Raw genomic sequence first — 22,977 nt, forward strand, 5'->3', positions numbered from 1 at the left:
ACGCTTCAGGGGACATCAGTATGCGCGCTCGCGCCGGCTTCCTGTTTTATAGGCAGGGAGTTGGAACAACTAGCCCGGTAACCCTCTTCCCTCCCAAGATGGCGGTCACGGGTAGTAGTCGCCAAACCTTGGTTCCGGAAGAAGGCGCCGAGTGGTGAGTGCAAAATGCAAGAGTAAATAAAATCACACTAAATTACAGCCTCTGACCAAAGTATTTTAAAATTAGATTAGCACATAAAATCGGGTCCACCCGGCTCGCGCCTCAGGGGACATCAGTATTGTTTGGTTAATAGTTTAGCTGCTGCAGTAGTAGGTATGGGGGCGGACCATATTTCACGGGCTTCCAATGCTTCTATGCAGTGTGTTAAAAATTTGTGCTAGTTTTTCCCTGGTTGGCTTATCATTATCCAAATGGGCTTCTTTAGTGTGTGGTCCCGGGCTTGTTTGGCTTTCAGGCAGTAGGCTATAAACCTAGCTTTTAATAGCCACTTTTGAGATGCCAAATTAAATTCTGTACAGATTTGCACATGAGAGGTTTAAATTGGTACGAAGAATAGTCTGTGGAAGAAAGCTGACTGAGCTCTATCCAGCCTTGTGGACCTTTTGTCTTTAAAGGCTATTGCACCATAGCTCACTTACGGTAATAAGTTTGGTCCGGTGTGCTCATGGATTTCCTTACTCTTCAAAAGACCCCCTCTAACAATTGTGCCACTCCTTGCATTACTGTGATATGAGTGGTCTGCCTTCCTTTATGGTCTTTATGGTCGATCCATACTCCCAGATACTGTATGCACTGACTATCTCAAAGGGTTTTCCGTCAATCTTTACTTCTTTTGAGAGCTTACTACAGGATGTACTGTCAATCCAAAGAGTTTTTTTACCCTGTATGCCATCTACTGACATCAGTGATACAAACATTTACTCCTAGATAACTTTCTCAATTTTTCTTAAGCTATTCAATCAATCACTCAAAAGAACACTATATTTGGGTATTGCAATCTGTGAACAGAGAGACCACGTAAAAACAGCCTTAGAAAAGATTGACAGCATGTGCTCCTTAGGGTTTGGTAAGTGGTGCATGTCCTACTCAAGCTCCGATCTTCGGGCCACTCAAAACATTAAATCTAAATCTTTTGTGCAACCACGGTAATGGTCAGTCCAGTTTTTAATAACCATCCTACTCACAATAGGTATCAGCTGTGTCCTCATGCCAGTCTGGTGACAAACGCTTACCCAAAGGGTAGAAGATGCAATAATCTTTATAAAGAAGCAGTTGTAAAAACATCCTACACACTCATATCTGGAATCCTTGCCTACTACTGTCAGGAATCAGTGAGCTACTGCTAGGAATTGAAAACAAGCATTGGCATAGCCAATAGGTCTCGCTATGGGGACCTATAAGTATTTAGTTATGCAGCACAATATCCTTGGTGCAACAACATCAACTGTTGCATGACTAAACACTTATAAGGTCCCAAAGGCGAGACCTATTGGCTATGCCAATGCTTGTTTAGATCTGGCAATAGCTAAGACCTCTTAAGTGTACTAAAATAAAATGTATAATGTACTTCCTAGTAGTGGCCTTTAGCCACCTGCCTTCATCCACTGGTCAGTTATTTTTGCATTCACATTTTTCTTCTAACCACTGCAGCATACAGAACAGGGTAGTGGGTCAGCCAGATTCAGACATAGGCTAACTTCACTGCAACTGATGGCATCCTAACCTTTCACAAGGAGCATGTCCACATCCAAAGTAGTTCCCTTTAATGAAAGTAACTGCTATAGCAATATGTGCGTGATGTGACGTTCATGAAAAAAGTACAAAATGCTATAAAATCATATGTTGCACATAACAACATTACAACCGTGCGTTTTGAGACCAACAAAATATTTTAGCTTTTAGCCAAGGATAGTTTCTACTAGATTAATAAGTACCCTGCTGCTACCCCAACAATCAAGGTTTCCAAAAAAGCATGCATGACAAAACAAAACAATGACAGGCAAAGCCAAAAGGCTGGACGTCTTCACCACACCTATTGACTTTGCCAGTGCTTGTTTTTAGTAGTGGCACCTTTCTCTTTAAGAGACAGTAGTCACAGTCTGGGCACACTGAGAATGAGAATGCAGAGATCAAAGTCTACTCTCGCTTGTAAGCCTACATCTTTGCATTCACAGTCATCCACAAACATTTGCAGAGCATATTAGCTCTCCTCCCTCCCCCAGATATTAATGACGCATAATTGTTAGTCAACTTTGCAATAGCTGGCGCACAACTTTGTTTGGATTCTTTTGAGGTTACATTTTATGGGTGCTTTTATATATGTTTTAAGGTGCTCCCTGGGGTGACGTTTCCGTCCCTATGGTACGCCTGGTATTAATATTAAAAAAGTGCGTCCAATGACTTTTGGTTACAACCCCCTATTGGCACTCTGTTTGTTTCCTCTAGAAGTATTCTTTTCTGTGTAGTAGTAATAACCACTATAACTTGTAACTTTGTTTCATCAAGTTCCTTTTTTTTAATTTAATTTTTTTATTGAAATTCACTTCATTTCAAGTTTTCATTGTTCTTCATTTCAATCATTTTATGCATTAATGATACTCCAATGCATTTCGAGCCAATCGCTCTTCATCAGGGAGCATGTCTATAATTGAATCATTACGCACACTATTTACATTGTGATTTTGTCAATAAAGTTATATACATTTACACATACATCCCTCCTCGTATATTGTTGTTGTGTGAATCGGTGACATGCATTTCTTTTAGTGCTGTTTAAACGTACTATTTATTGACAAAACCACAATATAAATAGGGTGCGTAATGATTCTATTATAGACATGCTCCCTGATGAAGCGTGATTGGCTCGAAATGCATTGTAGTATCATTAATGCATAAAATGATGGAAATGAAGAACAATGAAAACTTGAAATTAAGTGAATTTCAATAAAAATAAAAAAAGGAACTTGATGAAACAAAGTTACATATTATAGTGGTTATTACTACTACACAGAAAAGAATCCTTGCATAATTGTTAGTGCCTGCGAAGAGCCCCTTTGTGCTTTAGTGATCTGCGAGGTCACGCCGTAGATGTTTTGCAAACACAATGTTGTGACCCGGCCCCAGATGACTTTCTGCAGTGCCAGTTCACTGCAAGGAATACGTAACACTGAGTTTCCCAGGTCCAGGTGTGATGTTCTGGTCCAGTCAAGGTTTTTTTACTTGAATTCTGGGACTTGTAGTCCTATTTGAAAATGGAATAAACAAGACTACAAGTCCCATCATTCAAAGAAAAAAACTGAACTAGAGCAAACATCATGCATGGAACTGGGAAAATTGGCAGGGCCGGGAATAGCATTTTTATGGGTGATTGCTCTCTCTGGCTGTAGGAGGAATGCCAAAGCTGTTGGGGGAAGACGTAAGAGCTAAGGCTTTGAACATAGGGGCAGGAATAAGACTGCTGAATGTGGTGTGCTGGGTAAAACCGGAGACATGGGGGGAGGGGTGGTGTAGTATCTGTGGCTGCAAGAACAGGAACAGAAGAATCCTGCTTGAGGCTGGGGTGGTCACTCACCATAGCTCCAGATGTGCCCTCTGGTGCGTGTACTTTCCAAAGTGAATACTCTCTAGAGCCATCCATTTGATGGGAGTCTGTCATAAGAAAGAAAAAGATATCTTTTTCTAAATTCATTTAAAATTAATTAACGGTTGCTGACTCCTCTTTAATAAACAGTAGTGAAACTTTGTAGACTAAAAAGGGGCTTTTGTAAAGGCAAAATGTACCCTCCAACAACAACAAAAACCTGTCCTTATATGTGTTACTACTCTGCATGTTACCCTTGTTTTTGTGGAAGGGTACACCTGGAGCAGACCCTCTCCTTCATGGTGCCTGCTCTGAGAGATGACTCGATTTATGTAGGAGTGGTATATATGTTGCATGCCCTCTCATTTGTTTTGCAGTTCTATATAGTTCCAGCTCGATCCATGGACATTGGAGTACTTTACATGAGCATCAGTTGCATTACACATGGTCAGATTCATTTTTTTTAGGCACAGGGAGATTAAGTGATTTACCCAAGATCACAGGAGGTTGAGCCAATGCCGAGGTTCAAACCTGGCTCTCCAGTTCCAAAGTTGGCAGCTGTGGCCCTAAGGCCACATCTCCTTGTATCAACAAAACCAGTATGAAGTTGGAACGGAAAGGTGAGCAGAATATACAATACAGTACAATACACTCTAGTTATGACTAAAAGAAACTGACTTAACAGTTGGCAACGTTATGTAAGCAATCAACAAAACCGGTGGAAACAGTCTGAGCTGCATGGCACACTTGGCATTAGGAGGGAATATCTGCACTTGATTTCCACCAGCAGTAACTGGTTCGAGGGTCTAACTTGTATGACTTTAATAGGCTAAATTTCTGACCCATGAAGTCTGTTCGGGGGTGCACACCGTACACCGGTACGCACCTTCACCTCATTGTAGAAGTACTTCTTGTCTCGGGGTACAACATGTCTGCAATGCCGAAGTCGGTGACTTGCAAAATGTTGTTAGATTTTATCAGAACGTTTCGGGCTGCCAGATTCCGTTGGATCATGCGGTGCTCCTCCAGGTAGTACATCCCCTGAACAAGAGCAAATGGCATTAAGAGAGGGTGAGCATGGGTGGGACGTAGAAGACAGAGTGAGCAGAGGAGCAAGGGGGAGAAGAAGCGAGGTAGAGAAAGAATGAAGACAAGAGAGATCAAAGGAAAGAGAGAGGGGGAGACGAGAGAGAGAAAGTAAGGAAGAAAAAACAAAAGAAAGAAAAGAAAAAAAGAAACAAGCAACAGAATAAATGAAGGGCAGACCGTGGTGAGAGAGAAGATACAGGGGAAAGAGAAGGAAACAGTGAAAGAATGAAAAATAGTAGTACAAGCATCGGCCACGCGGCCGTAAAAGTAACGCGGCCGTGAAAGCTCTGTGGTGGGGGAGAGGCGGAGAGACATGATTTCCACCAGCAGTAACTGTTTGAGGGTCTAACTTGTATGGCTTTAATAGGCTGAAATTCTGATCGTGAAGTCTGTTCGGGGGTGCACACCGTACACCGTACATTGTAGAAGTACTTCTTGTCTCGGAGTACAACAGGTCTGCAATGCAGAAGTCGACGACTTGCACAATGTTGTTGGACTTTATTAGAACGTTTCGGGCTGCCAGATTCCATTGGATCATACGGTGCTCCTCCAGGTAGTACATCCCTGAATAAGAGCTAATGGCATTAAGAGAGTGTGAGCACGGTTGGGATGTAGAACACAGAGTGAGCAGAGGAGCAAGGGGGAGAAGAAGTGAGGTAGAGAAAGAATGAAGACGAGGGGGGAGGGCCGATCAAGACAGAGAGGCGCGCAACGGCAAAAGTGAAAGCAGGCTGGCGAGTGGTGTGCAATGTGCGCGCACCATGACGAGAGAGAAGAGCCATATGGCGCCTCTGCTCGTCATTGTGCGCATAACCGCACGCTCTAGGCCAGCCAGCTTTTGGTAGGACTTTTAAAAGCCTGTTTACTAAATGTGTCACAGAGCAGCGCATGCGCTGGTTTAGGTGAGGCCTAAAAAGGTGCATAAAGGGATTCAAATACAGAGTGGACATGGAATATGGCAAGTGTGAAGAAGGTGGATGATGGACCAGTGGACTAGATCTGAGAAGACTAGACCTTGTAAATAGGGGCCAGCGTAGAAATCAATGGGTGTTGTGGTGAAACGCCCACCGCAACACCCATTCCCCTCCCCATTCATGCTTAGTACAGCGTGAAAGGGTGGCTTATTAACAGGGCAGCGTTAAGCCTGGTGAAGTGGCGTAACGCTGCCTTGTAAATAAGGCAAAACCCCTATCGACAACACAAGTTCACTAAAAGTGGTGTTGTGTTGGCAATAGGGGCTTGTAAGTATGCCCCAAAGGTGGCGTAAATAGGTGGCAGCGCAAAAATTGAGAACAGGGAAAACCTGGTCTTAAACAAGCAAAATGAGGAGAAATGCTTTATTTCTCCTCGTTTTTGCTGTTTACATGTGTGGTGTGTTGTGCAGCACACATAGAAACAACAAAGGGCCATTGATTGTTTAGATTGAAGGTGACCCTCACTTCACATAAACAATTAAAAAAGAAATGTTTTGCAACTTCCATGTGTGTGCATTAAGGAGCACACATACAAGTTACAAAACACCATTTAAAGATTGATTATGTGTTGGAAGGCAGACCTTCCTGCACATAAACAATCTTCCCCTCAATGCAGACACCCTTGCACTATGGTGCAATGGTGCCTGCGTTGGCACTAGGCTGCTAAGTTTAGAGCCAGTGCAGGGGGAACTAAGGGCTGCACCATATTGTTGTAAATATGGTGCAGACCTGCATTTCTTAATTGGCGGAGTGCAGCATTAAACCAGGAAGACTAACGCCGCACTCCGCCACTTCATTGTAAATATGCCCCTAAGTGTCTAACCTCCCAGTGGATTCTAGCTGAGTTGAATTTGTGAAGAAAATTCTTCCATGGCTTAGGGCCAATTTCACGAACAATATTAATGCCTCTTTTCTTAGGGTCTCAGTTTAAATATGCGATCTTTAGATCTTTAATAAAGAAATATACATTAGACCTTAGATTACTGTATAACTGCCATGCACTTCCAAAACTTCCATATCCAAGCAAAACTGTGAACGAAGAATCAATAAACAACTACAAGAATACACAGAGCACAGCCTAGTCCTGAAGTATCTCAAATTTGATTCAAGGCACTGAATCATCACTAGCAATCATAAGAGACACATTCCTCATTTTCTTGGGTCACAAGCACAACCTTAGCTTCCTTGGCTTCTCCGCTGCCTATGATACAGACAACCAAGACAAATCCAAAACTCAATTTTCCAGTTGGGAGTTTGTAATAGGTTTGTGACTACAAATGCTATATGTTTGCGAAGACTAAACATATTGTGCTGAACCATCTGCATGTTTTGAAACAATGACAGCACTGTGTTACACTTTCAGAAGTATCCTGGTGTTCACCAGCAATTAGTTATTGTGAGTGGTAGACTCTGGTGCTGCAGGCCCCTGTTCTACCCTTATATTTCCACTTTGAGATCTGTTTACTCTGTATGTTTAATGATGTGCTTCTTTCCAATTTGACTACTTGCTTTACAGGAGTTGCACCTTTTGAGCTATTGTTGAAGTGTTGTGTTCGTATAAGATCTCACAACCCTACTGGGCATTCACATCTGTATTACAATTGTGATTACTCAGTGTTTTGCACCCTGGCACAACCTCACGCCACCCTTTTGAAGCTAAGTCTTGACTTCCTAGCATGTGAAGTAGCCAATCTACCGCTTTTACAGTGAGCAAACCCTCGATCTTGGCCATGGGTAGGTGAGGACACAGATGTTAGAGATTTGTGTTCCACATTACTACTATTGTAGCATATTAGGTTTCCTCACATATCTGAAATGCTAGAGGACATATTGGGACTTATTCGCAACTGCACTTTGTAGTACGTAAAGTAATATCACATGAAGTAGTACCGTAGTGCTACAAAATGTATTTCAGTAAATTACGGGTAACGTCATCCGCCTCTCCTAACATTTCTATGCAGAGATCTCCCCCAACATATAGGAAACCTCCACAGACATAAGTATATGATTTAGTTGTGAATGTTTGTGGGACCAGGAGTAGTAGTAGGAAAATGGTGAATGTAGCCTCCTAAATAGGAGGGGGTAAGAAAAATTAAGGAATGGATTAGGGAGGAGGCAAGCTAATACAAACACACAACCACAAAATAGGAAGGCCATTGCTATTCCCAAAGTACATTTCTAAAGTTACTACATTCCTAAAGGGCACTAAACCAGTGTAAATATACCCCAGCACAGCCTAAAAGTAAATTACGCCGCACACATGGATACTCACATGTGCTGCACCACACTCCCTTGGAAACAAGCATTTGCACTGCAATAGGTCTTGCGTTTGCAAGAGTTTGAATTATTGGCGTTGTAAATGAAAATGTTTTTTTACTTTTGTGTTTTGGAGAGGAGTGGAAGTATGTGGTGTGTATTGGAATGGCATGCAGTAGAATTATGTGGATAGGAATTATGTGGTATATAGTGTATATGAATTATGTGGAGTTGGATTGTGTGATATGGAGAGTAATTATGTGGAATTGTATTTTGATTTGTGGATTATTATGTAGTGGAGTTTAATTATGTGGTGTGCTGTTGAATTTTGTTATGTGCTGTGGAAGTATGTGGTGTTCAGTGAAATTATGCTGATTGGAATTATATGGCATGATGTGGAGTGTATTTATGTGGATTGTTTCTATGTGTTATAGATTGGTTTGATGATGGGTGTATTTATGTGGTAGTGAGATAATATATGCACGCTAGTGGAGTGCTTCAGACAAGAAAAATGCATTTCCCTAAAAGTAAGCAATGTAATAACACGAGTAAATTTCGAATGCTCCAGGGGAGAGACAGACACAAATGGACAAGGCAAGCCATCAAATACGAAGCATGAAAATGAGAGTGACTGTAAAGCCAACCAATGGTAAGCAGTGGGCTGGCTGCAAGCCCCCTTATGCTCTTGGCAAAACCACAATCAGACAGTTGAATCATCCTTCGAAGATCAGTTTAATTAAAAACATTAAGGTGTGTACGTAACAATAAGCACCTGTTTTTGTGTTAAAAAATGCCTCTAGGGCTGAGCATGTGCCATACAATTACAGGGTCTGTGTTATTAAAAAATGCACTAGTTTATTACATAAAAACAAACTGATCCAGATTTGATTTTAACAGAACCAAAGCATATGGTAATACGCATTTGAACTTTGCGAGATCTATTTGCCTACAGACACAAGGAAACACAAACGCTGCGGTGATCAGTTCACCCACAGGATCACAGACTTTACAACTCTTCTAAGTGAGCATAAGATTTGCATTTTACTAGAGGAAATCCCCGAACAGGCAGCTTGCAACGTCATCAGAAGTACACAAACCTCGATGCAAAACAAAGTCCATACTGATGAACACACCACTACATTACCTAGGGTTGTAGATCATGCCAATAGAGCAGTAATGCTTTGTAAAGCATTTATGGATTATAGAGCAAGGTCTGGACAATGCCAGAACTGTAAAATAAAGAGTTGGCGACTCTGCTTACTACTTATACATGTAAATTACATATTTGGTGGTTAGGCTAGGACACGGCATTGAGAGTAAAAAACTGCACAAAACTAAACGACGTGCACCAAAGTGAGATGGCCGATTGAGGATTAAAAAACCCTTGTAAGATATAGAGGGTTTTCCAACTATGACCGAATAGGAATCGTTGAAGCCCCTTCAACACAGACCAGCAGCTCAGAGGAAAAGGGCTTTAAACAGGAGTCTTGGCATCCAGAGTGAACCTTTTGGATTTTCAAGGCTCCAATTCAATTTTCAAATGGTCATGGTGGGGCTGTAAGCTGCGCCTCGGCTTCCTCGATGCAAGGATGGAGTCAGTGCTGCTGTACAGGAAGGGGCAATGTCATTTCAAACCAGATGCTGGGACAACATAACCATCTAATTCGAATTTGCTGCATGCAGCAGGGCTTGGCTCTGAAGGACGCTTTTCTTCCAACGGTGCACCAACTGTTCAGTCACCAAGAGAGCTCAATTTACAGAGCCCTATGGCTGCATGTCCTCTGTAGGAGCAGATGACGACACCGGCTTTGACAGGTGCTCAAACAAGGTAGAATAGAAAAATACAGCACGTTGTGTCCAAAACGGCAGAGCTGGCCAAAGACTTTGCATCTACTTTACAGTAACGTAAATCTTAATGAGATAAGATAGTAACAAAAACACTGTAAATAAAAATGTTCCAGTACTAAACTTGTACATGTTAGACTTGGCCCTTCTGGCAGGTTCACCCCTGAACTTTTTGCTTTTCTTTGTGACATGGTGTTAGTGATTTTTGGTTTCTGCGCCCTTTACCACTGTGTCCCAGGGTAAAGTGCATGCGTGTGGTAAGGTTGGCCTGCCCTCCCATAGGAATGCATGGGGAATGTATGTGTCCATGTTAGTTCCTGATGCATGGGGAGTGCAGGCTCGAGTTTGGTATGTGTGAACTTGTGAGATGGAATGCTGTGCGATGATGTGTGCGGTGTTCATGTGTCGAATATGGAAGTGCCACTTCTAGACAAGGGTGTGCGTGTGCAGTGAGTATGCTGGCGCGTGATTGGCTGAAGCTGGCTGGGGAGCCTGGCTCCAGGAGTCTGTATGGGTCTCCCCCGGTGGTGAATGGAGAGATTAGCATGCTGATGTGAGGGAGGGTTACACCTGAGACCTGAATAGGGCTGGGCTTTCCCCACGCAATGCTGGCTCCGCCCCATGTGGTGCGACTGATGACCCTAGGCTGCCTGGTGAATGGAAAGGGTGGCTGAGGAAAACAAAGTACTCCAAAACCAGCTGCGACTGGTTTTTCCCCCACCCTGCCCCCTGAGACAAAGGTTTTGACTGTATAAAAAGGGGCTGTGTCCCCTTACAAAATATTCTTGTTTGCCTACTTGAAACTACCAGGGCGTGCTGCTGCTTGGGCCCAAGGGAAGGCTTGCCTCCCTGGGCCCTGCCCACCCCCTGGACGCCTGGTGGATTTTCCTTTGTTGGGAGCTGCCTGCTCCATCTTTCTGAGATCCAGTTTTGACCACGACGAACCTCTGCCTCACTAGAAGGACCGAGAGAAGCTGAAGGACGGAAACCAGTCTGTATCCTGTAAGACTGGCCTGCAGTGGTGCCTTGCTGAGAACGGAGAAGAAAAGACCAGATAGGACTTTGAAGACTTGTGCCTGAAACGATCTCTAAGGGCTTGATATCGAGCTTGCCCCCTGACCAGAACCCAGGACCATTCGGTTCTATTCTGCTTGTGCCTGTCTGCTGTTGGGCTTTAAGTTCTTATTCCCTCGCCAGAGTTGTGACTCGGGTGCCTTCGCCCCTCCTAAGGTCGTGACAGCTCGGACCCTGGCCGCCCCGCCGCAGAGAGCCCCGCTCATCCCTGAGTCGCTCTTCGCTTCAGTGCCGGGCCGCCCGCTCTCCTGTCACCTCGCCTGCTAACGGAGCGCGTTGTGCGCCTCTCATCTTCTCCCGCCGGAATCTGCACGGAGAGCATCCCATAGCCTCGGACGGTCCGTACGTCAACACGTACCCGACTGTCTCGCTTTGCCCTCCTGCATACCAAGGCTCGTGCCGCACCTCCAGAAAGGCCTCCCCGTACAGTGGTACCGGAAGCCTGGTGCTGCACCCGTCTGCCCGAGAACGCGACACCCCTCACAGATCCACGAGTACGACCCGGCGTTGCTAAGAAGTAGTACGTCCCGCAGGCCTGAACGGTGCCTCGCCCCGTGAGCTGCATCAGATCCCGGATCGCCACAACCCTCCACAGTCCTGCTCATCCCCCTCGCACCTCGAGGGGCCCGAGTCGGAGAGATCCTCTGGAGAACCGTCGGCCTCGTCCCGGATCCGCTCCCACCAGTAGCCACGCCTGAAACGCCTTGAACTTCCACAGCAAGGTACACTTGAACCCCGTCTCGAGTTCATATCCGCAACGTTCTGTTTTCCCTGTCATCGTACCTTGCTGAACAACGAACATTTAAAGACTAATTGCCTATTTAAATCTGGTGGCCTCAAATCACTAAACGTTATATGGTCTTGTGATAATTCTGCTTGAGTATATCTTTTATATAAAGTCAACGTATTTTTGATACAACCTTATGACTGGTGTCCATTTGTGGTGGGTCAGTGGGTTTACTGTGCGTGATCATAAATGCTTAACTAACTATCGCCCTGAGGATTAGCCTTGTCTGCTCGCGCCACACTACCTAGACGGTGAGTGGGGGTTATTCGAAGGAGTAGTTCCCTTGCCCTGACTGGAGGAGAGGGTCCCTGTTTGTCGCAAGTGCAAACCTGTGCCAACCAGAGACCCCGAGTCCAACAGTACAGATAAAATGTAATTCTGTATTTTTTGTAAAGTAAGTGTTTTAAAAATTTCAAGAAAAAGCTGTGTGTCAGAGAACTAGTAGACAAAAAGTGCCATGGTAAGCAAGCTAATATAAATAATTGTAGTGAGAAATAATGATAAGAGTACATACATCAATTACAATCACATCCCAAGCCTCCTCCAGCTCGTGTGAAAGCTATTTCCCAACCAAGCCTGTCTGTGTTTACTGCTCACATTACTTCCAAATAATCATATAATCAAGAATCACAAGAACAGTATTAAAATGCAAACCCGGAAGTTGTGCACATTACCTTACAAGAGGCAGCCCTCAGATAGACATCAGTTGAGTGACTACAACAACTCCCATGATGCCTGCACAGACTGGACTACAACTCCCATGCCGCTGTGCTCATATTAACCCATTCTAGTGCATCCCAAAACACAGTGAGTTCAACATAGAATGCAGTGTCTATGGTACCGGTTGTAATATATATATATATATATATATATATATATATATTACCTACTGACGGTCGTCAGTAGGTGTATATAGTTAGGACCTAGTTTCCATAGGAAATCCCCAACATTCTATTGGGAATAACTTTGGCGCTGGTTGATGAATCTTCACAAATTTCTCAAAGAAGATGGCTCACTCCGCGCCTCTCCTTCCCTGAAAGTTTGGGGGGGATTAGTCAAGTGGGGGCTGAGAAAAAAGGGGGGTCCCAAAACGTGTTTTCCCCATGTTAATTTCCATAGGACCTTTAGACACGGCTACAGCTTGAACCGCTGAAGGGAATTACACCAAACTTGTCAAAATGGTAGTGTCTGGTACGCAGATCACGCTTTTGGTTAAATAGTGTAAATCCCTCCAGTAGTTCCTGAGAAAATTAAAAGAGAAAACAGTTATATATTTGTGGGCGCGCACCCCGCGATTTTTCGGAAAAAAAATGTGTGGGGGGGGGGACTTGGGGGGGCTTCTCTCTTTTATTTTAATGTCTTTATTTTAATTTCGAGGGTGCCCACCCCTCGTTTTACCCCCGAGATCACCGCCGCGGCCCGAGGCGTCTCAAGATGGCCACCGCCGCCGCCTGGTTGTGGGCGGGGCCGGGACGACGTGGTTTCCGCTTCCCCCTGCCTGGGGGAAGCCTTCGATGTGCCCGCCTGGTCTCCCGTGCCGAGGGGGAGACCGGGTGATGGTGCCAGCTGGTGCGGGGCTCCCGTGTGCTGAGGGAGCCCCGGGAAAAGAGGAGACGCCGCCCGCACCGCAGCGGGGCCCCCGTGGTGTTGGGAGAGCCCCCGCAGGTGCCGGCGGAGAGGAGAAGGCAAGCCACAGGAGAAGAGCCCCGCCGCACCTGTACCGGTGAGTGCGGGAAAGTACTGTGTGGTGAGGAGCAGCGCGAGAACGAGTTAAACATAGGGCACGATTTAGTCAGCCAATCACACCAACGCCTGCAGCACCTTGATAATCCAATGATTTACTCCCCAGACTCAGAGCATGTTAACCATCAACAGGGCAGCGCACTCAGACGGCCGGACACCCTCCACACACACACCATGCGCCACTCTTTTGGGGTCACCCTCTTTGCGCTCTGGGGTACGTACCACTGAAACTAATGCATTGACACAGCATGCTCTGTTACCTTTAAATAGTTACATATAGTACGTAAGTGAGGAAGGCGCGTGGGGTGTCGGAGATGCTGTAACTGGAGGGAGACTGCATCCAGAAATCTGTAAATCTTGGAGTACTAGTGTGCCAAAGGAACAACATGGTGGTGTCAGCTGACCCCTCCTCCCCCCCTCTGCCCACGGTAACCGCTTTTAACTTAATTGTGGAGTGGGTAAAGCTACAGAGAGAGCAAGAAAGCAAAGGTGCGCTTCTCTGTGACCTTCAGAGTAAACAGATCCACTGTTTGTTATCACCACATATGATATGAGAACGCGGGCACATCTCCAGGACGAAGGACGTGTTTTCGAAATTGGCAGAAGTGGGCAGAAAGGATTTAATTTGAGGCTGTGCTGGATAAAATATGTGCACGCTTTTCCTGCATGGCAGGGGCATCTATATCAGGAGTGTGTTATTTATTTTTTGTTGAAGGTGAGTACTAGGTTTGAGTGTGATATTTGTTTGGTGCACAGATCTGGTCGACTTTACACAAGTTTGATGATTGTTTGGGCATTAGGGGCTTTACGCATGGTGTGAGTTTGGTGATTGACTTCTGTAGTGGGTTTGTACATCTGATCTGGAATGAGTTCGATTATTTTTGGTGATGTGGGGTTGCACTTGCCATCACTTTGATGTTTGCTTGTTAACTAATAGGGTGGTATACTTGCGATCATTTTGATGTTTATTGATAGAGCTTGGACAGATGCCATACACTTATTTTTGCTGAAGAACAGTTGACCTTTTGCAGTAACTCTGATGGCAATTTGGTGAAGAGGAGTAGTGCTCTCTTCCCACGCGTTTGAGGATTTATTTGGTGGAAGAGGTTGTGCACTCGTGTGTGTGTGTGTGTGTATGTGTGTGTGTGTGTATATATGTTTGTTTTTCTCACACGTACTATAAAATTCAGGCCACTCTCATTTATTTCAATTGGCATTGTAGCCGTCAGGAAGGCTTTTCTCTTAAGACTCCCAAGGGCATCTTCTGGTTTAGGTTCAGGTGGCCCTTGCACATTAGCACAGCTTAACTGGAAAATAAACAGTCTCCAGGAATTGTCAATTTCGGCACCCGATACGACCAAAGCGCTCAGCCTCCCCATAAAGATGATGAAGAGCCTGGCATAAACACGTATTTTATGTTTCTTCACCACTCAGAAGACAGGCATTCACTTAGATGGAATTGTTTCAGTGCCATGCCTTTCATTTCCAGACTGTTTAAGACAATACAATGCTTTTATCATTGGTTAAGTGAGAGGAAACACCGACAGCTGTGGGAGTTCAAAGAGCGCGAGTGTGTGAGTGTTCACCTTTTTAAAAGAAACAAATGGCGACACCAGCTTTGAAATTGCAGAAATCAATGGCCACATCTAGAGTGGTTTCTGTGACGCAAAGGTTTTTCCTCTTTTTTATACCTTTTGATTTAGTAAGGGCAAACTTATAGGCTTAACAATCTTCAAAAACCTCAGCCAAACTAGTCTTTCCATAGACAAACATAATGTAATGGGAAGAGTTAAGAATTGTTTGCGGTACCCAGAAGTTCATTTTAATGCAAACGTGGAAACTGACACTTCTCGATCATAGCAACGTGTAAGATCTGTGTGTCAGTGAGTTTTACCTGTGATAGAAGTGGACACTGTTTGCGTAACTGATCCACACTCACAATTTCTAAGTGGGATAGGAATTGTGGGTGTAAAAAGAGGAGGGTCAGAGAAGCAGTCAAAGAAAAGAAATGCATGTAAAGCATAAAATAGTATTGCTTCTGATATCATAGATATATATATATATATATATATATATATATCAGTGATGTCATTTGAGATGTCATCAGTGATGTCACTGACCATGCCATGAATGATCTAATATGTGACATCATCAGCAGTGGATTGCGGGTGCGCGAAATATAGTTAGTACAACTAACTATATAGGAGCAATTTCAATGGTTTTGTATGAGTAAAATGTCCAGCTAACTAGAACACCACTAAAACTTATAGTTTTTTGAGTGAATTTCAAAGGGTTTTTAAATGCTAATTCCTAACTATATAAGGCCTAAAACCTATGGTTTTTTCGGTGAATATATATATGTATATATATGTATATATATATATATATATATATATATATTACCTACTGGCGGTCGCCAGTAGGTATATATAGTTAGGATTTTTTCTCTATGGGATTTTTGAAAATTCTATGTCTAATAACTTTGGCGTTTGTGGACGGAATTGGCTGAAATTTTCAGGAAAATGGCACATTTTGTTTCTGAGCAGCCCCTGAAAATTTTGGGGGGGTTCGTCAAGGGGGGGCCGAGAAAAAAGGGGGGTCCCAAAACGCGTTTTTCCCATGTTAATTTCCATAGGGCGGTTGGCCTCACTTTTAGCCCGAACGGCTGAATGGATTTGCACGAAACTTGGCAAAATTGTAGGGACTGGTAGCCCGATGTGCCTTTTGTAGGTCTCAATATATGTGCTCCAGTGGATTTTGAGAAATTAACGTTTAAAAAAAGATATATATCTGTAACAGCGGACTGGGCAGCGGCCCAGGACGCGTACTTGTCGCGCAACGGAGCTTTGTGAAGCGAAGCTGATTGGTTCTCCGGCGTCTGTCAACATTCCAAACAGTCCGTAGCGGCCGCCATCTTGTCTCTCGGTAGGATCGAGAGACAAGAGGAGGTCAAAACAAAGGGGGAAATAACTATAAGGGGGCATAGTAGATCCTCGCTGACCCCCTAGGTTTGATGTGGAGGTTTTAAAAGGGCCCCGCGGGGCAAAAAAAAATAATAATAATAATAATCGAACGGCTGAATGGATTTGCACGAAACTTGGCAAAATATTAGGGACTGGTAGCCCGATGTGCCTTTGCTAGGTCTCAATATATGTGCTCCAGTGGATTTTAAGAAATTAACGTTCAAAAAAAGATATATATCTGTAACAGCGCTCCGCTTCGCGTAACGGAGGTTTGCGAAGCTGATTGGTCATTCTGTCACTGGGCTATAGTTGGGCTACATCTGGCTGATATTTGGGCTACATTTGTTTTTTTGTGTGTCTGGCGGCCATCTTTGGGCTACATTGGGCTACATTGGGCTACATTTGGGCTCCAACATATATATAGGCCAATGTAGCCCAATATATATTTTTCAAAGTTAATTTTCGTAAAAACCACTGGAGCATATATCTTGAGACATAGCAAAGGCACATCGGGCTACCAGTCCCTACAATTTTGCCAAGTTTCGTGGAAATCCATTCAGCCGTTCGAGCTAAAAGTGAGTCCAACCGCCCTATGGAAATGAAGGAAATGAATGGGTAATTTGTAATTAGCAAATAGCTCATCGCAAACTAGGAATGGTAAAGAATCGCTATTTATTCCTTAAAGTTCGCTATTTAGGAAATGCAAAAAACTTTGATGATACATATGGCGGTTCATCTCTAACAAGATAAGAAGCATAGGGATACATTTATGATGACTGGCGCATCACCAGGGATGTGTTAGTCATTCTGTGCCGCTGTTCCGTCACCTATGGTGTGCTGCATTTACAATGCGGCGCATCATGGGGCAAAAACAGCACAGATGCGTGATGTATCTGTGCCGTAAAGGTGGCGCATTGCTGGAGTTGTATCGCAAGTGTGATGAAGCTCCAGCAAGGGTCGGGGGTGCCCCTGTCGCAGGGTTTCTGTTCTCACACAGAACTGTGGACAGAGGATTGGAACCTCGGCGAATTAGGGTGTCCCAAAACTCACGTTAGTAATCAAAAACTCCTTAGCAAGCTAGGTACAGTGTCACATTGGATATAACAAACTCTCAATGTTTAGACAATCCAGAATATGAACTTATAGTACCTCAGGATACGTGGAACTCATGAACAGTCGGTCGTTATATATTTCTTAGAAACCAGAACATGGAGTTAAGAAGAACACATGTGTATTTGAAATGTTTATTTACTAATGCCGTCTTCACAGGCGTAGTATCTTAGATAATACAAGTACACATATTATCAGTAGCAAAATTACCAGCATAGTTACTAGTACATAAAAAGCGAATGGTGATAGTATGTTAACATGCTGTAAATGAATAAGAGTTAGCAACACTTATAAGCAGCCGCGGGCCGTGGAGGGAGTTACGGTGGGGCAGGGAGGCGGGGAGGGGGAGGGGCAAGGTAGAGAGGGCTCCACCCTGCTTCTCCCCCTCCCCGCCTCCCTGCCTCACCGTAACTCCCTCCACGGCCCGCGGCTGCTTATATCTCACCCTCCCTAATACACATATTATATTATTTGCTAAGATGGTCTCTTTGTGTTGGTTTAGGGCGTGCCCATACTTTAGTTTGAAGGAATCACATCAGCATACACCAGCTCTCTCTTCATGTGAGCCGCATCAACTGTTGTGTATGTGTGTTCGGCAAAGCAATATAAAACCCGCCTCATGCCCAGAATTGGCAGAAGTTGCACTTATGTTATGAGTATGAAGTCGTGGAGATCAGACCTCATAACAATTCTGTATCGTGTTGTTCTTGAAACTTTAGCACTCGCTGTACAGATATAGTTTAACAAGCAAAGCAGATAGTAGAGCAATAACATATTATTCTCATGTAAACCACGATGAACTACTAGGTGGAAAGCTAAAGCAACAACTAAGTGTCGTGTGCAGAAGTTGCAAAAAAGGAAAAATGGCGTTTAAACCGGTAATGAGCCCATGCTAACTTAACACGGTGTAAAGATATCCAGGACCTAGATGACACCTCCCCATGATCCGGAAACGAACTGAATAAGATAATAGAAGTGCCATCTCATGAGAGCAGATTGCAAGTTTATATGTGGACGGTCCGCAAGGTAAAGCATTAAAAACTAGGAAAATTTAATGCTAAAGAAAAATAAAACAGCCAAGTACTTTATCGAGTCTTAAGCCAATAGGCAAGGTAAATAATAAAAACTTGACAAATAAGTCAATGAATTGTCAATGAAATGCTAGTACTCAGCATATCAAACATGAAAAAGGTCTATGACATAACTGTGTATGCAAAATAAGCTGCAACAGCCTCCAATAGGAAGTCACCGTCTTCATCCGAAAACAGTTCAGCCATCCAATTTAAAAGCGGAAAAGAACATACGTGCTCTCCCAGCACCGGATCCTCTATCACCATCAGAAGACAGCTCGGTGGGTTTTCAAGAAAGCTCTGTTCCAAGAAAGACTGTGCTGCCGCCAGTAAATTCCAGGGACCAAGTAGTCCATGCATCATTGCCACAGCCATAATCCTTTCGCCAGGACAAACCAACTCGTGAGTAATGATAGGAGTCATCAGCTGATTAAAGTCGACGTCAGGAGAAACCGGTCCGCAGAGACACAAATCAATGGCCCAATCGAAATCACAGGTCAGGCAGTGAAATACAGGCTGGACACAGGTGAAGTAGGAGAATCGAAAAGATAATCCATATGCCGTGCTTAATATCGCCAACGGCATTGTGCCATAATATTCTAGCATGCGATTGCGGAACAGTGTCAGCAGCTGCAGGGTGGGAGGTTGCATAGGAGGGACATCCATATTTAAAAATGTAAAAAAGCACAAGAGCGTCCGCTGGTAATGCAAGTAAAAATGCCAATCCACGAACCAGAGTGGAGAAAATAGAATGAAAGGAAGCAGGGATGAGTCCAAAGATTTTCTCAAATGAAGTCACGAGACCACTGGTAACAACTTTAAAAAAGTGCGCCAGGGACTTTGCGGAGGATGCGTTAAAGATAGTCGGAACCATCTTGCTGAATTTGAAAGGCAAATCTGAATTGAAAAGTGTGTGCACCTCTGTACGGGTGTTCGCTATGTGAAGCACGAAAGTTTCACGGGCCGAACTCAAGGCCACCTCTCTCTGAGACAAAAGAGCTCTTATTCTTGCTATGCCGTTGAAATCTGTCCCAAGGTTGGTATTTGTGGCCAGATTGAAAACTCCCTATGTTCATGTGTGGGAGGAAATAGAACATTTCTGCAGCAAATAACCCGTTCACTTACTGTTACGATAAAAGGAATACTTTTAATTAACTCAGAACAATCTTCATTATTGAGCATCAAATAACTACCATTTTCCAACAACTTGAACGTGGGGATGATAGCAGGAACTGGCGTGCCTTGCAACACGCAAGCCATATTTGGTCGGTGTTTGTTGCATGAACCGTGTAACTGTATGTGCCTACACATTAGTGAATGATCTGGCGTCTCAGTGCATTCCTCTCCATTCAGATAAACTTCTTGATCATCTTTGAAACATCTGTATGTGTATGGAAGCGACCAGACCTCATGAAGAAAAGCACTACCTAAAGGTTCATAACGACCTATTGGTATATATTTCATACAATTTGAAAACTTATATAAAGCAAAAGGCAGCGTTATTAAACCGTGGATAAGGCACGTTGCCAAAAAACCCGCAATCCTCTGCTGATGATGTCACTGAGCATGTCATGAATGATGTAATATGTGACATCATCAGCAGTGGATTACGGGTAATAGTATCTCTAGTTTACTCCCCTATAGCTGTCTTTCTTTTAACATAAGTGTCTGTTTCCTTCCCTTATACTTACTGTTTTTGGTTCGCTTCCGGTTCGCGTACCGGGGAGCGAACTAAGAGAAATAGAGGTTGGCACAGTTCCAAATATTGTACCAATTTTTTATTAACGGGGAGGTAGTTCTGAAAATAACTTTTTTTTTTATTTTTCAGAACATTTTTTTACTTTTTTTGAATTTTTCTGAACAGTTTTATATTTTTTGGGGTTTTTCTTGGAGGGGGCAATGAAAACGATTCATTGTAAAGGGCTCAACAGGAGCAACAAAACAAAAAAAAGAAGTATTTATTATTTTGGGCGTTTCGTACAAACTTGCATATGATAGTCAATAGCTCTGTTGATCAGAGTGATGCTTTTTTCTCCGTAGGAAATGAATCCATCGCAAAATACGCAGATGTGTTTTACATCACCAAATCTCATTTGTATATTTGGCACCATCTCCCTGCCCTCTGGTCCCGTTACTTCCGGTACAACAGATCTTCTGGCCATAATAGGGAGATTATCTAGGTCGTTCCGAAACTGTGCAGCACTGTAGTTGTTAGGATGCCACCTAGTCATATGGCGATGCATTGTGTAGTTTCCGAAACTGTATTTTTTGTCGGTCCCTCTGGACAGTCTATCTTGACATATAAGGCAAGTTACGTATCTTGCATTTACTTTTTTCTGACCTTTGGGAATTTTAAAAAATTGCCAAATGAAGTTTTCTTTCCGGTGAGACGTCCTGGGCTGCTCAGGCAAAAACTGCCTCTCTTCGTGCTCGTCCTCCTGTTCCTCTTCTTCCTCTCCTTGTTGAATTATAACTTGAGCAGGTGGTCCACTCTTCCTTGGATGTGGTGGAGGTGGTGGGGAAGCACCAGCTGAAGCTACTAAAGAAGCCATTGCTCAGTGATCACAAAGGGTCTTTCTCTCACAATGATGAAAGTCAGAGTGAGGAAAGAAGGAGGGATTTTCATCATTTGGGAAAAACAAGAGTTCTCAACCAATCAAAAGTGTTCATTTTAGATTATATGACCTAGTCTTACATCATTAGGAAACCAAAAGTGAAATGAACCAATGAAAAGTGTTATTACCAAGTCACATGACTTGCTGTGTTTACGTTAAGCGCTTTGCAGGGCCTCCCGGTTTGCTTCCAGAAACCTGCGCTTTGCGACTCGCTTCGCGTACCAGTTCGCTAACGTTGTACGTCATATGACGTATCACGCGACAACGTGAAACGTCATGCGGACGGGAGGCGTCACGATGTTGTTTTCTAACGCGGCACTTGCGGTAAAGAAACGTTTACCGGCTCGCGGTCTATTTCGCGGCATCAAGGTCAGCTAACGGGAAGCTTCCCGATTCGCGAAGCGGGAACGAAGAAAAAAAAATATTTAAAAAAAAAATTATTCATAAACATATAAAATATATTTTTGGATTTAAAGAAGAATACATTTTACAGCTACAGATATTAGCTGTTAAAAAACCAATGAAATTCACAGAAAAAACCATAGGTTATAGACCATATATAGTTAGGAATTAGCATTTACAAAACCTTGAAAATTCACTGAAAAAACCATAGGTTATAGACCATATATAGTTAGGAATTAGCATTTAGAAAACCTTATTTTACTCACACAAAACCATTGAAATTCCATATATAGTTAGTTTCACTAACTATATATCGCGCACCCGCAATCCACTGCTGATGATGTCACATATTACATCATTCATGACATGGTCAGTGACATCACTGATGACATCACTGATGACATCTCAAATGACATCACTGATGACATCACTGATGACATCTCAAATGACATCACTGATGACATCATGACACACCAATACCAGTTACTACATAAGCACTCACTGATTCCTACGTCTACACACACATTCACTCATTCACCCATACAATCACTCATACATACAGTCACTTATTACAACACTATCATATGCACTCATACACCTATGCAGACAGTCACACACTGCCACTCATCCATGGAGTTACTCACACACCAAGCCAGTCCTGTAAAGAATCAATCACACTTCCATTTCTTCATCTATACAGTTAAACACAGAACACCATACTTCAGTGACATCACTGATGACATCACTAATGACATCTGAAATGACATCACTGATGACATCTCAAATGACATCACTGATGACATCATGACACACCAATACCAGTTACTACATACACACTCACTGATTGGTACGTCTACACTTACATTCACTCATTCACCCATACAATTACTCATACATACAGTCACTTATTATTAGAACACTATCATATGCACTCATACACCTAGTCAGTCCTGTGAAGAATCAATCACACTTCGATTTCCTCATCTATAGTTAAACACAGAACACCATACTTTTCACACATATACTAACACATACTTACTCTCTTATACAATCACTGATACAAGTACACATTGATATGCACAGAGTCACACACCTCCCAGCCAGCCACACACACACTCAGTCTTCCATACATCCAGTCATTCTTCAATATGTAAAACGTATTTAAACTTTACAAAAACACACAGACACTAGATGATGTCATCAGTGATGTCATTTGAGATGTCATCAGTGATGTCATCAGTGATGTCACTGACCATGTCATGAATGATGTAATATGTGACATCATCAGCAGTGGATTGCGGGTGCGCGATATATAGTTAGTGCAACTAACTATATATGGAATTTCAATGGTTTTGTGTGAGTAAAATAAGGTTTTCTAAATGCTAATTCCTAACTATATATGGTCTATAACCTATGGTTTTTTCAGTGAATTTTCAAGGTTTTGTAAATGCTAATTCCTAACTATATA

This window comes from Lissotriton helveticus, chromosome 5_1 (genome assembly GCF_964261635.1).
Source record: "Lissotriton helveticus chromosome 5_1, aLisHel1.1, whole genome shotgun sequence".
Lineage (NCBI taxonomy): Eukaryota > Metazoa > Chordata > Amphibia > Caudata > Salamandridae > Lissotriton > Lissotriton helveticus.